Source organism: Pocillopora verrucosa, chromosome 3 (genome assembly GCF_036669915.1).
Source record: "Pocillopora verrucosa isolate sample1 chromosome 3, ASM3666991v2, whole genome shotgun sequence".
Taxonomy (NCBI): domain Eukaryota; kingdom Metazoa; phylum Cnidaria; class Anthozoa; order Scleractinia; family Pocilloporidae; genus Pocillopora; species Pocillopora verrucosa.
In genome coordinates, this window is record NC_089314.1 from 6,686,692 (window position 1) to 6,701,548 (window position 14,857).

Consider the following 14,857-nt stretch of genomic DNA (forward strand, 5'->3'; position numbering starts at 1 on the left):
GTGAATAATGTATCATTATTTATTTCAGCAGTAACTACAAAGTTGTCTGTTAGCCAAGAACCGTGAACCATCTGCACAACATGTCGGAGATGAACAAAAAATTATGAAAAATGGTTCCGCGTTTCCATCATCAGCCGTTGACAACTTACCCACTCCTTTTGTAAATAAACATGTGTATCAATGTGAGTATTAGCAAATTTACTCAGATACTGACATTGGTACCCGCTGTCCTCGTTTTTCCTTTGATTTCCACATCATTTATTGAGGAGAAATTTCAAAAGATAACTGTCTTTGTTCAAAATTTCGAGTTAGGTGGAGCTTCGGAGTATTAACGAGAGTCTGGTTCTTTGACCATAAATCTCTAGTCCTCAGTCGTTTAGTGCGCGAAGTGGAAGTAAAAGAAAGACGAAGACGAGTCATTCACGCGCGCAACGAAGGGGTAGACTGGCAGGCAGTAGGGAAAGTAGACAATACCTTTTTCGGTTTTTGCTTCTTACCAATTTCCACACGTCGTTCTTCAGAGATAAACTAACCGAAGACTTCAATAAAGGGGTAAGTCACAAAGATATTCTCAGAATCATTCGTCTACACTACGAAAGGAATGACAAAGATGCATCCAAACCAGTAGCTAGACACTCCCTAGTCATTCTAAGCCCATGGCAGCCCATTACAGCTTTTCCCTGGATAAAAAAAATAATCGTTCAAATCAGCACTCTTAATCCTCACGGCATCATCCGACGCTTTTCATCCAACTAATTTATTCATGTAAGCTTTACGTTACCGCGTTCACGCCATATTTTTCTGCAAAAAAAAACACACACAACCCACAATTCCTCCATTCGCTCCGAAGAAGCGCTAACGCTCAAAATATGAATGAATAAATGAATGAACTTTATCAAACGAGGTGCATATAAAAGTATGAAATAATAAACTAATGGCACTCAAAAAGAATTAGCTCAAAGAAAACAAAGAAAGATCGGTCTAGCAACTCTTTGCACTGGCCGATTTACACTATCAACTCAGTTGATAAACCAAATTATACCACAACAAGGGGAAGCACTAGTCTTGTCAGTGATTCTTTAACTGCATGACATGTTTACGTTTTTGACTTGTATCCTTTGTGACTAAGTCCAAAACGATCCGATGGAAAGTGAAGTGATCCACGCTTTTCTTGGGAAAGTGCCCATTCTTTGTAAGATGCCCTAGTTGTGTTAGTTTCGTAAGCAGTATTAAAGTGTTATGGTTACGTTCAGTTAGACGGTTTATGTCGTTCACATGGACGCCAGTACCAGGAACACTCCGTCAAAACATCCTCCTGCTTCGGCCATATTTTTTGTACAGTTGACTTTTGTACTTACTGACTTTCAAAACTCCTTCCAAATGCGATAAAACTAAAACAGTTATTAATGAATGCAGCTTTCAAATTACGACATTCACGAAAGAAATGTAGTCCTTAATTATTCCCTATCTGAGTTCGGCAGCAATGAAATAAGGTAAAGAAGTATTTTCGAGAGCAATTTAGTGAAAACAAGCACAAAAACTTTTTTCATAATCAAAAACATTTGAACGTTTGTGTCAACAGAATTTCATTTTCTGCGGATCTTCAAGAGTTCTTATCATTTTAATTTGCACGCAAAATATCTGATTGCTTGTTTATCATGGTCTGTGATCTATCGATTTGATGGCAGTCTTCTTCATTCTTTTTATACTTGATGTGTTCCCAGCCAATAAGTGTGCCAAACTTTTAGCATTCATGTTATTATCGAGAAATCGCACATTTTGCTTCATCACATCAGAGATGAACTCACCTGCGCGTTGTTCTGAAGTGTAATAACTGCGCTTTATTAAAGAAATATTTTAGTATAGCCACCAAAATTGAAACTATCGGTAGAATGCATATATGTCTGCTGGGCGCGGGCGTACTAATTCAACTTACAAAGTGGAATCGGTAATTAAAAGTACTGAAGTTTGAAATTGACTATCTTTAACGTCTCTTCTTAATTACTTTCTTGAGCTTTCATCCTGGAAAAGCTAAACATAAAACAGACATGGATTTATTTTTTTCAGCCTCACCTTAGCTTTTCTCTTAGCCTTTCTGTCTTGCTTGTTGTCCATCCATTACTAATATGCAAATTTTGAATTTGATTTGGCGCTTTTTTACAGAAGTTGAACACGCAACCAGGGGAACTGCAATCATTTTTGTTAGAATTCCTAACTTGCAATGCACTTTATCACTTGTGTTGTTTAGGGTGAAATATAATTCTAAATAAATTGTCATCATGTACTCTAGGCCGCTTAGAAAACAAACACGCAAACTGCATTCTTATTTGGATGGCATTTTAACAAAACCTGAAGTCAATTAGTATAATGATTATAGAGCCAGGTTAAAATATTGAAACATGATTGAGGTAAAAATTTAATATTTTGACTGAGACGGAAGAGCAAAAAATGTTTGGATAGACGTCCTGTTTTGCTGTTTAAAAAGAAGACAAAACAAGCGTGAAGTACAAAAGCAACTGAACTGTGAATTGCACAAACGAGTTAATATACCGAGTATTAAGGCTGAAATGGATAAGAAAAACGAGTGAAGTTTGTCAAGTAAACAGAAACAAATATGGTTTGTTTTAGTGCCTCAAAAGCATCTCGCGTTTTATTGAAAAACGAAAGGCCAGGGGAAACAGTTTGCCAGTAAATTTATACTCTCTTCTGCCGCGCTTAGCTTTGAAAATTGGCTTTTTTTTGTCGCCTTTGCCTTTGCTGCAGATGTATTTTGAGAAGCTCTGTTGACATATGACAGCTAAGGAGAAAAAGGCCGAATAAGCTAAACACCCACGCACTGCTAGACTGTATGCATTTTAGCTCAATTGCAACCATCTTAACAGTCCTACAGCCGCGAGGATGGTGCACGCTATTCCACGAAAAAGGTTTTATCAAAAAGAAATGCTTTTTTTGTAAGGGAAAAGCTTTCTGCTCTGAACACAAGCCGGTTTGTGCATGAGTAAGTAGAAATTGGTTATCCCCGAAGACTTTGCATGTGAGTTATCGAGATAGATATTCATTGCATTTTGGCGAGTGCTTTCGATGATGTGCGCAGGTGACCAAAATTTAGTTTCTTTTTTAGAAAGAAGATCTCGCTATCGCAAACTCAGCTTGAACCAGAGTTTAAATTCACAAAGTTTCTTTAGGCAGCACTGTTTTGTTCCACCGACGGATCATACCATTTTTAAGAGGTGCTGCAAGCTTAATCATTCAGATCTAATATCATTTACAGCGCTGGCTCGATACTGATCGAAACTTCGGTAAGCGTCGCACTTTCTTCTAAACTTGATAGTCTTGTCAGAATTTCTCAGTAATTTCAGTGCATTTTATCCGCCAAATTCGAAATTACCTTCAGCAAATTCTTTGGAGAGCTCAGACCTGCAAAAACAAAAGAAAACTGAAGCGATTCTTTTACATAATGACAATAAACTAAACACACCAGAAGTTATTATAGAACCAAGAGTCACCACGCGCGCAAAAAGGATTCAATGTTTTTGCTCCCGGGGCCTTCAACACGACCATAATTTTCCATCTACATGTGTTGAGCAAGTAAATAATTTGCGTTATCTGACTGAAAATATCAACAAAAAACCATCGCGGCAAAATTCAGCATTAATATTGCGAGTGTTAAACAGAAGTTGGCAAAATTTGCAAATGGTAGACTTTCCTCGAATTTTCTAGAATAAATTTTCGAAAGCCACTGCTTTGTCAATGAACAAGCTCTTGGTTCAATGGAGTTGAATCGATTAGATGTGGAAGCAGTGCTTACCCGAAGGGACACGCGTATCTCTGTAATCCTCAAGTAAAACAAATATAGCCGACAATCTGACAGGTTATAAGCTTAGAATGTTAGAGATTCGAAGCTTTTGTCTATTTCCAGGAATGAGGCATTATTATTCCGTTTTTGAGCTAAATTGCTCCTCCATTGACTCGTTGACTCGTTCATTCCGTTATTTCGGCTTCTCAGTTTTCGTGTCCAAAGAATACATTTATCCATTCATTGCAATAAAGCCGCAGCTCCGTAGGAGGCATTTTCTTTCGATGCTCCTTAAGGTAATTTTAATTGTCTAAAATATACTTCGCCTTAAACTATGATACAACCTTTCATTTTTGTTCATTGCCTGAGTAAGCAAAGTAGAGCCTTTATCGCTATACTCAGACGTCTCGACAAAATTTCATTCCTTGCCGGTCCTGTCTCTTGCGAAGACGTTTAACAGTTTGTTTAGGACTTCTCCCACTAAGATTCACTGCATAAGGAGTAGATCACTTGGTAGGGGACCCGACCAAAATGGGCTGACTTTAAAGGACTTTGTCAAGCGATGATGACAAATGCAACTTTTTTCAATAATTAGTCTATTCTCTCTCTTCTTTTTCGATAATTTCGTTGGCTATGATTATCATCTTTTCAGTCTTCTACTTTTCGTTTATCGAGCCTTAAAATACCTACAAAAACCGCAAAGCGATGGTTTTAGTTTTTAAAACGGCAGAGCATATCAGTGTATGTGCTCATGGAATTTTATCATAATCATTCCTACTGAGATTTCTCCCTGCTTGGCATTACTCTATCAATCCACTAAGGGCATAAATCAGTCCAGTCCTACTAAAACTGCTTTGCAAAACTTCCCGACGTTTTTACGATCTGTGCATGCAAACCTCGAACTACTTCAAATTAGTGTTCTTCAGCTGCTCTGCACATAAATAACATACTATTCTAGTTTTAAATTGAAAGGATAAAGCAGTCATCGTTCAGTTTCACCAAGAAACAAGACAAGACTCCCTATTCGCTTGTGGTCGGGAACAAATAAGCGGTCTACATATGCGGTCTACATATAGAGGACGAGCAAAGAGACGACTTCATCTTTTTCTCATGTTTCCCAGAAAACAGACCTTTATTTTTTCAGGTGATTCACTTAATGCGTTGAATGTTGTTATCTAGTCCATTCAAGAACTAAACATTTTGTCCAAATCGTACAAGTTTCCTCTCAGTGTCGGGAAAACAGGTTGACGCAAGGTACTCGTAGCACTGAGATAAGTTAGACAGTCTGTCATCATAATTTAACCTTTACGAAACTGAGACCATTCAATTTATCTTAATTTCAAGCTTATATCGATACGCTATCCATTACAGAGTAAGATTACTTCGCTATTCGTCTGTAGACTACCGAGTCTGTGATATGCGTAGCACGACTTTTAAACCGTTACCATAGAAGGGAAGAAATATTCTCGACGAGAATAGGAAATAAAGAAAAAATCTTTGAGAAACCTTAAAGTAGGACGCGAAGCGAGTGGCTATGAAACAAATAGTTAACTGTGGTCTACAAACAGTCATCTTTAGTTTTCACTCGTTTATTTTTGTCGAATTTGTTATGTTCGAATAACATTCATAACCTCACGGCGTTTTAAACAAACCGCAAAAAAAATGGCTAGCCTTAATGATGACAAAATTTGCAGTCTCTGGACCAGGTGGCTTGAACACATCATAAAAAAAATACAGAATTCTCGTTTACGGAGAGACACAAGTACGAGGTAGAAATCGGTGTTTCATCTATTTCAGCCTGATTAATTGTATCTTGTCATCTTTCTCCCACTCTCTCTGACTTTTCAAGTTTGTGGTTTAAATTGGACACCAATGTTTAAAGAAGACCTCTTTGCTGTAATATCATTAGCAACCCGAGAATTCATCCCTTAAGTTTATCCCTGCAAAAAAAGTAAATTTAGTTGAAAGTTATTTTAGTACTGGCGGAATTGCACAATACTCTGTGAGTAAGTTAAGTTCACTTCCTCCTTAATGGGACATTTCTCTTGAAAATGGCGGGAAATTGCCGGGGAATTTTCATCTGGATGTCGAAACACCGTCATTGTAATCTAAACCGTTTCCAAGAGATTACAAAAACTGAAAAAATTCCTCGCTATTTCTGGACAAAATGAACTGAAAAAGCAGCCTTTGTGTCGTAAAAATTTTGGCAGTAGAACTGCTTTCGACATATGCCGCATGCGGTGCAATATTAATCAGGCTTAACTTGTACTGAAATAAAATATATCAGTCAGATTGTGATCTATTTTTAGAGCCTCTCACATCTCATGAATAATATAGTCATTTTCTTTATTTTGAAGCGACTTGCGTGGGAGGTAAAACCCATGAAAATCGAGTAATAAAATTGAAGGAGTCTACGGTGAGAATTCTCTATTACAAATTTTGCCCTAAACTGCAGCTGTTTCGACAGAGACAAAAATGGATTTCGTCAAATAAGAAGAATTTTCTTCCACCATCAAAAAAAAATCGAACACAGTTATTTTTGGAAACTAAAAATAGCACTCAGCGTTGTCGGTGTTTCGTGTATAATGATTTGAATTTTATGCGCCGCTAACGGAGAAATACCCTACTCATCAGCGATACATTTTCTACTCTACTTGCTGTTTTCAATACAACGGCGATGAATACGTGATTTATCGATACAGTCTTGCAAAGTTCTTCTGTTTTGGAGTAAAAGGCCACATCGTATAAAATAATAAATATATGCAATTGTGCCTTTTCAGCAAGAGATGACTCGTTCAGATTTTTTCTTCAGCCAATTTGCTACTTTTAACAGTCATATGAAATCTAGGAAATACAGAACTAAGTTATGTGTCTGTCAGTTGAATATTCGTGGAATTATACTAAAAGATAAAGTTCGACTTCACAGTCATTTTAATTTCAAGCGCTGGCCAATAAAAAGCCAGAAATGATCAGACTAGCTAGCAACCTCCCACGCACTCTACTGTTAAGAAGCGAAAAAATTAGCATCTTAGCTGCTTTTTTATCAGGAGACACGCGGTAAATATATCTCAACGAACTCCCTCGCTTTTCTGCGGAGTTCAAATCTTATTTCAAGAGCAGTCCTCGTTAAAGAGGAAGCTATCTACGGAAATAGGGAAGTGCATTTTACATGATCCTAACATGGCGGCTATGACCGGCCTTCGGAAGGCTTTCACAGTAAGTTGACTCAGCGCCGGCGAAGATAGTAACATCGCTTAAGAAACCTTTATACCGGTGATTCTCCTTTCATAGGAGATTTCATTAACCTTTTTACGAAAACAGCTAATTTTCTGAACATGTATCAGAGATCCTTACGGAAAAAAATCAGTTTAGAAACGCTTTTTCAGAAACGCTTTGTCAGTTTTGGTAGACAAGCAGGTTTCACAAGCCGAAAACCAAGCATAGTACTGTTGATGAACATTGGTAAGGTAAGGATTGTTTTATTTTCTCTTGTCACAACTGAAGACTCTAAAACAAATTTCTTAGTTTGCCTAGTTTGTTAACTAAGCTGCTGAAGTACAACAGAGCCAAAAGACAACAGCATGAAAAATTACATAAGCATCAGGCTGCGTGGTCTTGAAACCGAGGTTGCACTAAGCCCATTGTACGTAGTATGTGATTGTCATAGCTTCTCTCAATATTGAACTTTCTCTCCACGCAGTAAAACTGACGGTCACCAGCGCTTACCAAGATATACTAATGTAACTTGATTTTCAACAATCAATGTGTAAATCGTTTCCTATTATAAAGGTATCGGATACAGAATTTTGATCGTCACATTTTACCTGAGACGACTGAAGCCGTTTTCCACCAGTTGATTCTGCTTGTTCTCTTCTCATGATGAAGGAAAGGGCTGTTGTGTTATGGAAGTAGGAGCTGAAACTGTTGGCCAAATGCGTCTGAAGTGAGTATAAACAGGATAAGACTTCTTCATATTACCACGGGAAAGGATGCTCTAACACAGGTAAAGCTAGTGAATGGCTTAAACAGTGATCTCTTCAATAGAAGAACGAATGTTAGGAGTATTCAAACTACAACTCTTCTCCAAGGGTTATCACTAATGAAATATACATCTTCCAAAAGGAAGATATATATTTAGTGAAGATCTAGCTGGAGCTGTGATGATAGCAGTCCAGTTAAGAAGTTATCCAACTGTTTTATTCACCAAGAAAGAGAGAGATTCAAGAACAACATAATTGCTTTCATTGCATTGCTTTGTTCAACGTTTAACGAAATGATGTGTTTTAAAAGGGAAAACATCGATTTAGATAGAGGAGAAATATCACTATTCAATAGTGAAAAGAGACCAAATGTTTTTGAGTCAGCCAAAACCAAATGAAAATGAAGTATCGATACTTTCCAACCCACACAAAACTTGAGCCGAGCACATCGACAATACATTGACAATTTTCATCCTCAAACTGATTTGTTCAAGGACAATTTAAAGGTCTCGCGAGACTTTCGTCAACATTAAATAGAAGATATTTATAAAAAGCAAAAGAAAATCTGAAAACTGAAAGTATACATTGAAGGGTTGCTAAATTTTCTGTAGATCAGTTCAGTTGAACTGTGACAAAAGCTTTTTCAATTTGTGTTTGATTCTTCTACGCATCGCGTTCTTTTATAATTCATTTTGTGAACTTAACACAAAGCTTCGAGTTGAGAAAAATCGAGAAATGGTCTACCGAAAATGAAATAGATATATTTTAGTCGTTTCCTCAGCGTTAGACTGTTTTTTTCTGCCACTTTACGGTAGATAAATTGGGTTTCACTCTACACAACTTGACGCGTTTAAAGCATGTCAAACCGTGTCGAAACTTGAATAAAGAATAGGCCTTTCTTCCCAAAATCTTGTGGTCGACAGCTTTACTGGGCAGTAAAAGACAACATTTAAGAACGTCATTCATGATGGTGCTAAGACTAAGTCAATATTACGTTTTCTATTTCGATTATAAATTTAATGTGGATGACTTTTATGATTACAAGGAATTAATGCACGAGATGAGAAAGTTACTTTTTAACCCCAAGAGAAATGAACAAAGTGTGTTCATATAAATTATTTCCAAGACATTGGATCAAATTCATGAAGTTATGACTTCGTTAGCGCTGGTTTTATCGCCAGAAAGTTCAACAAGCTATTTGAGACAGAATCACCCTTATGCGCCGTAGGAAGTTCTACGTTCGCTCACAAAATTTTGAGTCATAACAAATAGGTTACATTTGGAAAATATTTTTATATCTACAATTTCTGATTGATATTCCTTGAAACTTGTTTCAATGGCGTTTCCTTCTACAGGGGTCTACTTCTTAATAATATTGCGACTCGTTCTTTATTGTACGGTTAAGATGGTCATATATAATTGTACGTTTCCTTCATCTCAGTGGTAACTAAGAATTTAGAGCAAACAGTCCAACTTTGTTACCGCAAATGCTTTGCAGGACTTTTGCCAGATTTCTTGGGCTTGGTTCAGCTCTCTTCATATGGAGTTAAAAAATAGTAGAACATTATCATAGACAAGTTAACCAGCAGGAGAATTGTCGCCTGTAAAAATGTGAAAACGTTTACCCATAGATCGTGGACATGGGTAGCGTTTATGAGTCTAAATTTTACTTTTGTCTAGTTCTTGAATCGGAAGGCCATAAAAAGAGTATTCATCAGAATTTTGAACCGTTCGAATAGCAAAAAACCAAATCTGCAGGTATATATATATATTTTTTTTGCCTCCATCGCTAGCGTGTTTGAAAATGAATCGAACAAAACTCATCGGGTATCATTCATGTATTCAGTCCTTCTACGTTCCCAAGGCTTAGGCTTAGACTGGCCAGTGCTTTCCGGTATATTCTTTGCATTAAATTTCACTTTAACTGTCACAAAATAATCTTTCACTCCCTGTCTGTTCAAGCACAGTTCAGTTTGAACCAAACGGTCTAAAAGCAGGGCCGGCGACCCACTATCAAACCTGGTAACGAAGAGAACACATGCAGCTTTAGCTTCTAGTACGTGTATGGCAAGGATAGCTTCGTTCTCGCACATTTCTCTCAGTTTTTCTTCTTCTGTGGCTTATTAGAATTACCTCTGTCTCTTTATTTATCTTTTTATTGACATAACCAAAACTTTTAAGCCCTACGGAAAACATCTTATCATAAATTCATGTATGTACACACAGTGCGGGGGTGTTGACTGTCTTCTATGCTCCACCAATTTAAACAAGGCAGATGTTAAAGGTTTCTGATAAAAATTAAAATAATCCATCGAGGTCTGAATATTACCATACAAAAATTTATATTGAGGGATACTTCAGGAATAATTCCTTTCTACATATTCATCTCTAAGTGCATTGGTTGTCCAGTTGGATAACAAAATGAGAATTGATACAGGGTGCGAACTTTTAAATGTTTATAAGGAAATCCCGAAAAATCTAAATGAATTCCCAGAAAAATTATTTGAAGCCCATATGAATTTAAATTCTTGATAGAAATATATTGAATGACAGGTTTTCATGCACTCTTTTTCAAAGAGCGTCAATTCATTTTTAAATTGAAGCCATAAAAAATAATTTCGAGAAAACACGATCATTGTTCCTTTTCTGGAGAGGTGTTGCGGAGATATTATCTATCAGTGAGTACTTACGAAGATTATTTATCGGTGAGAATTTACTTATTTTTACGAAGTCTGTTCTGAATCAGACATAGGCTCTTTATGAAGGGCTGTTTTTGCATCTTTTTCTTGGGTAAGATGAATCATCCGTTTGGGAAATCGAAGTCAACATCGTATAACATTGAAATGATCTTTGTACGGGCGAGGTCAATTTAAACTGATCACAAGTGAAATACAAAACCCCTGAGGTAATTCTTTGTCCTATCTTTTAGCGTTTCAGGTATCTAAAGAGTACTTGGCAAGGACATTTGAAGACTGTTCAGCTCTCAGTTTTATCATGATGAAATTCTTCAATTACTCTCTTTATGCAGTGTGATTGGAGACTTTTATCGTGATCTGGAGCATTTGCACAAAGTCTGCAGCGATACAGAGACAACTTTGCTCAGATAGGGACTAAAATAACTGAATTTGCCTATATCAAAATACTGGAAAAAGCAATCATAAATAACTGAAGATAATTTGAATATTAAATACGATATATGGAAAAAGATAGATGAAATAACTTGTATTTTTTGCCTTTGAATGATACCAAAAACGTGGCTGATTCTTTCAGGGGAACTGCTATGAAAAAAAATTACCGCAAAAAATCTCCAAGTGATAAACCTAGTTATAAACTTTTTCGAGCTAGTCTCATTTTTTACTTCCTCAGTGTCATACGAAAAGTCTCTAGCGATCCACTCTTAATTACGACTCAGGCTTAGCCGTGTGCACGAGATGAATAAATAGTTGCATTTCATTTCATTTATTCAAAAATGAGTTATATTAAACACGAGTACAAATATACCAGTTTCGTTATTATTGCTGATCGCAATGATTAAGGCTGTTCATTAGTGAAGTTCGTTTTGCGCCTCTCTTTGTTGGACTGAAAATCTCTTAGTTCAGCTAGCACACCTTATTTGAACGAGTCAAGCGAATAAGCAAACAATTGGCCAACCAACCAACTAGAAAATCAAGCCGCTAAACAATCGTTGGGCCATCCATCCTTTCTATCGCCCACTGAAACATCGTTGAAATCAATCAAACTAACAGTACAAAACAATTTACATTACATCACGTAGCAAACAAACCGACCCTGAACCATCGAAAACACATCCCAAACTGCTGCAACTGACTTTTCACCAAACCACTTAACGAGCAAAAACATAAAAACAACTCAATGGTTAACCTTGGAGTTCGTGCTAACCTCTTCCTCCTCCTACCTCGCCCAACAACACAACAGATCACGTAAGCAAGCAAGGATACGGTACTTAATTAAATGTTTTACGGAAACTGTACGATTGACTTATAAATAGAATCTTGTGCGTCAAGGTCAGCCCGTTACGAAAAAGCGTCATAGTCTACCGTTAAAAATAAACTGTGAAGGAGTTTTTCTAGAGAGTCAATTAACCCTAACCCTTTTGTTCTTTTACTATCAAGTACACTTGAGTCAGTGATTTTGATAATAAACAGACTACATACCACTGGACTCTAAGGTTATATGATGACTTTATTTACCCTTCAAGTGGACTCAAGTATAAAATTAGTTATGTTGAAACTCGAAACTACTCGATCGACGTAGTTGCCAAAAGGTCGTCACTGAAACCAAATCTTTGTAAAGCCAACGATAAGTGAACATGTTAAATTATATCAAACACCTTTGTATGCCTGTGAACATCTCCGATATGCACTGAAAATCGACGGCATTGTAATGTAGCGTAACTAGAAGATATTGACAAGTTTAGCAGCCTCCTAACCTAACTTAAGAGAATACATTCAAGCGATCAAATTGCAGACAGAAACTACCGTAGTAGAAAACAACAAATAGAACGAACTTGAGCGACTTAAAGAACAAAGATCGTTTAAGTGAACCAAAACTCTTAACTCTAAAGCCATCTATAAAAATTTGTGAAAAACACCAGGCTTCCAAAGGCTCTAAAGCAACGAGATGAGAACTAAACACCTTCCTAAATACAACTGGTCCACCGAAAATAGACCGGTAAACCTTTCAAGGCGGTATGTTTCTAAATAAAACTGTGGTGCTGCGTCGGAGAGGGGTATCAGAAGATAATTTGGTTTTTTATCAGCTAAGTTGATGCTTGTAAATTTGCGACCGTAAAAAGTTTCCAAAGCTGGCGTTAGTTCTTCGTCAGAGCGAAAGATAAACCGATTAGTCATGGCCATCAGTTTGACCTTGACTCGATTTAATGACCACTTAAGGATTAGTTTACGACTGAAACTAAAAAAATAAAACAGGCCTTTCTGGAAATAGATGTTGTTATTTTAGCACAGAGATAATAAGAGCTATTTTTAAATTTCCTCGCTTGGGGCGGCCATAAAGAGTTATTTTTATATCGCTGCATTAGTCCCTGTAGTCTTGAGAAAAAGAAGTTCCTAAAATTGAGAGCGCCCTGGAGCATCTGTTCAAAGTTGGGATCGTAGAATTGAATTTTGAGCAATAAAAGTTTTATTCGTAGAGTGGTACTAATTTTGGCCGCCTTGTGATGCTTGGGATATAAAAGATAACCAAATTGGGCAAGAGAAGCGATTTCTCTTCACCTGCTGTTGCTGTTCTGTGATGTTCAGCTTGGAAAGATATCATTAAGTCTCCACTTTGATAAGTTGCTTGAAAGTATCTCTTTTCATCAAGGAATAGAGGGAAGGATGTATTGGATTCACATATCCTGAATAAGCTTTCTAATGCAACGAATAAAATACTATTAATCAGTAGCCCTAGGAGACTATTTTTCCAATTTGAAGCCCTCTCACTGTAATATATTTGACGGCAGTGACTAAGAGGACAAGAAAGAAAGATAAAGCTGAATTATGCGTGCAACCATCTTATCGAAAACGAAAGCATGGAGGAAAAGATACTTGCTTCATTGTTAGTGGCAGCTTTAAGTTCGGTTTTCATTTTTGTATCTTGAGCCTCAATTTTCATTCTTTATCGGTTTGACTACGTGCCCTTCTTCCACGCTTTTTTTTCAATTTAAATTAGTTTTTTTCTTGGTAGATTCATTCCAATTAGATCTTAGCATTTTGACTTGTTTTGAAAAGAAAAAAGAGTAACTGAATATTACTAAAACGTCAAAGGTCGCTTGTTTAAACAAAGCTTAACCCTTGGGCAAAACCGCACATTAATCATTACCAATTTTGGCCCAACGTTTCAAGTAAACATTGATTTTGGAGAATGTTGTTGAGAGGTCTTGTTTCTAACACTTGAACAATGCTAATTTACCCTTTTAAAAAACCCCTTACTAAAATCGAGGCATATTGATCATCTAAAACTGCGGCCTACGTTAGACGTCCATTGATCAATAGGCCCTAAAAATCAATAAGGTTTGAATTTTCTCGAAAAAACTTCACTTGTCTACTGCCAGGGATCGTAATTCAGTTTAAGAAATTATGACACACTTAGCTTTGAGTGAACTTTTGTTTTAATTTTCTTTTTCAACTGAATGAGGAATAAAGAATGTTAAAATTTCTATCAAAGAAAGTCTTACCTGGGGAAATATTCGAATCATTTGCATAGCCTCCAAATCTCTCTAAAAGTAAACATGGATATCAATGACTAACCCTGTCCTCGGATATCATATGGTTCTCGAAGTTTAATGTTTTTCTCGAACTTCATTGCTTTAGGCCTGTTTAGTGTGCGAAAAAACGGCCTAACTGAATTTCTGTTCCTTTACAAAAAGGGTAAAGTTTGGTCTTTGTGTTCGCTTCTGATAAAACAATTTCTACCTCAGCACCCAATCTTCGGTCTTCCAGATTGTCCCATAAGAATGAACCTGAAAGAAATAACAAAGATAAGAAAGAACCTGAGGTTGTAAACAACTTACGGAATAACGTAATTCATTACGTTCTTACTTTAGGAAGTATATAGAAAAACTGGTTATTATTATCTTCAAACGAACGTGACGTCATCTACGACACAAAAACATGGTTACTCAGCTCTAAATAGCAACCAGGTTTTATTCTTTTGCCTCTAAATTCCTTGCATTGCTGTTACGCTTATCTAAAAAGAGGAAACGCGTTTTCATCGGCCTGATACTAGAATCGCTTCAAGGTAAACACAGCGTAGTTTATTTAATATGGATTCTAGTTTGGATTTGCAAAATTTTAAAAAAGTATCATTAGCTTCTTTCAAGCTTCAAGTGAATAGATGTTTTCTGACATGTTTACCTCCACTTGCAACATGAATACTCTAGACGGTTCACATTGACATTAGGAAGGATTATAGGTCAGCCAGCTTATGTATTCGCGTTATTTTCATAACATTTGCGTTGTTATGGTTTATTTGTGGTCGCGCTGTGGGCGAGAGATTGGCTGGTTGTGATAGAAATTTTAAAGTTGCAAACAAATAAAAAATGTATATGCGTAAGGAAAAA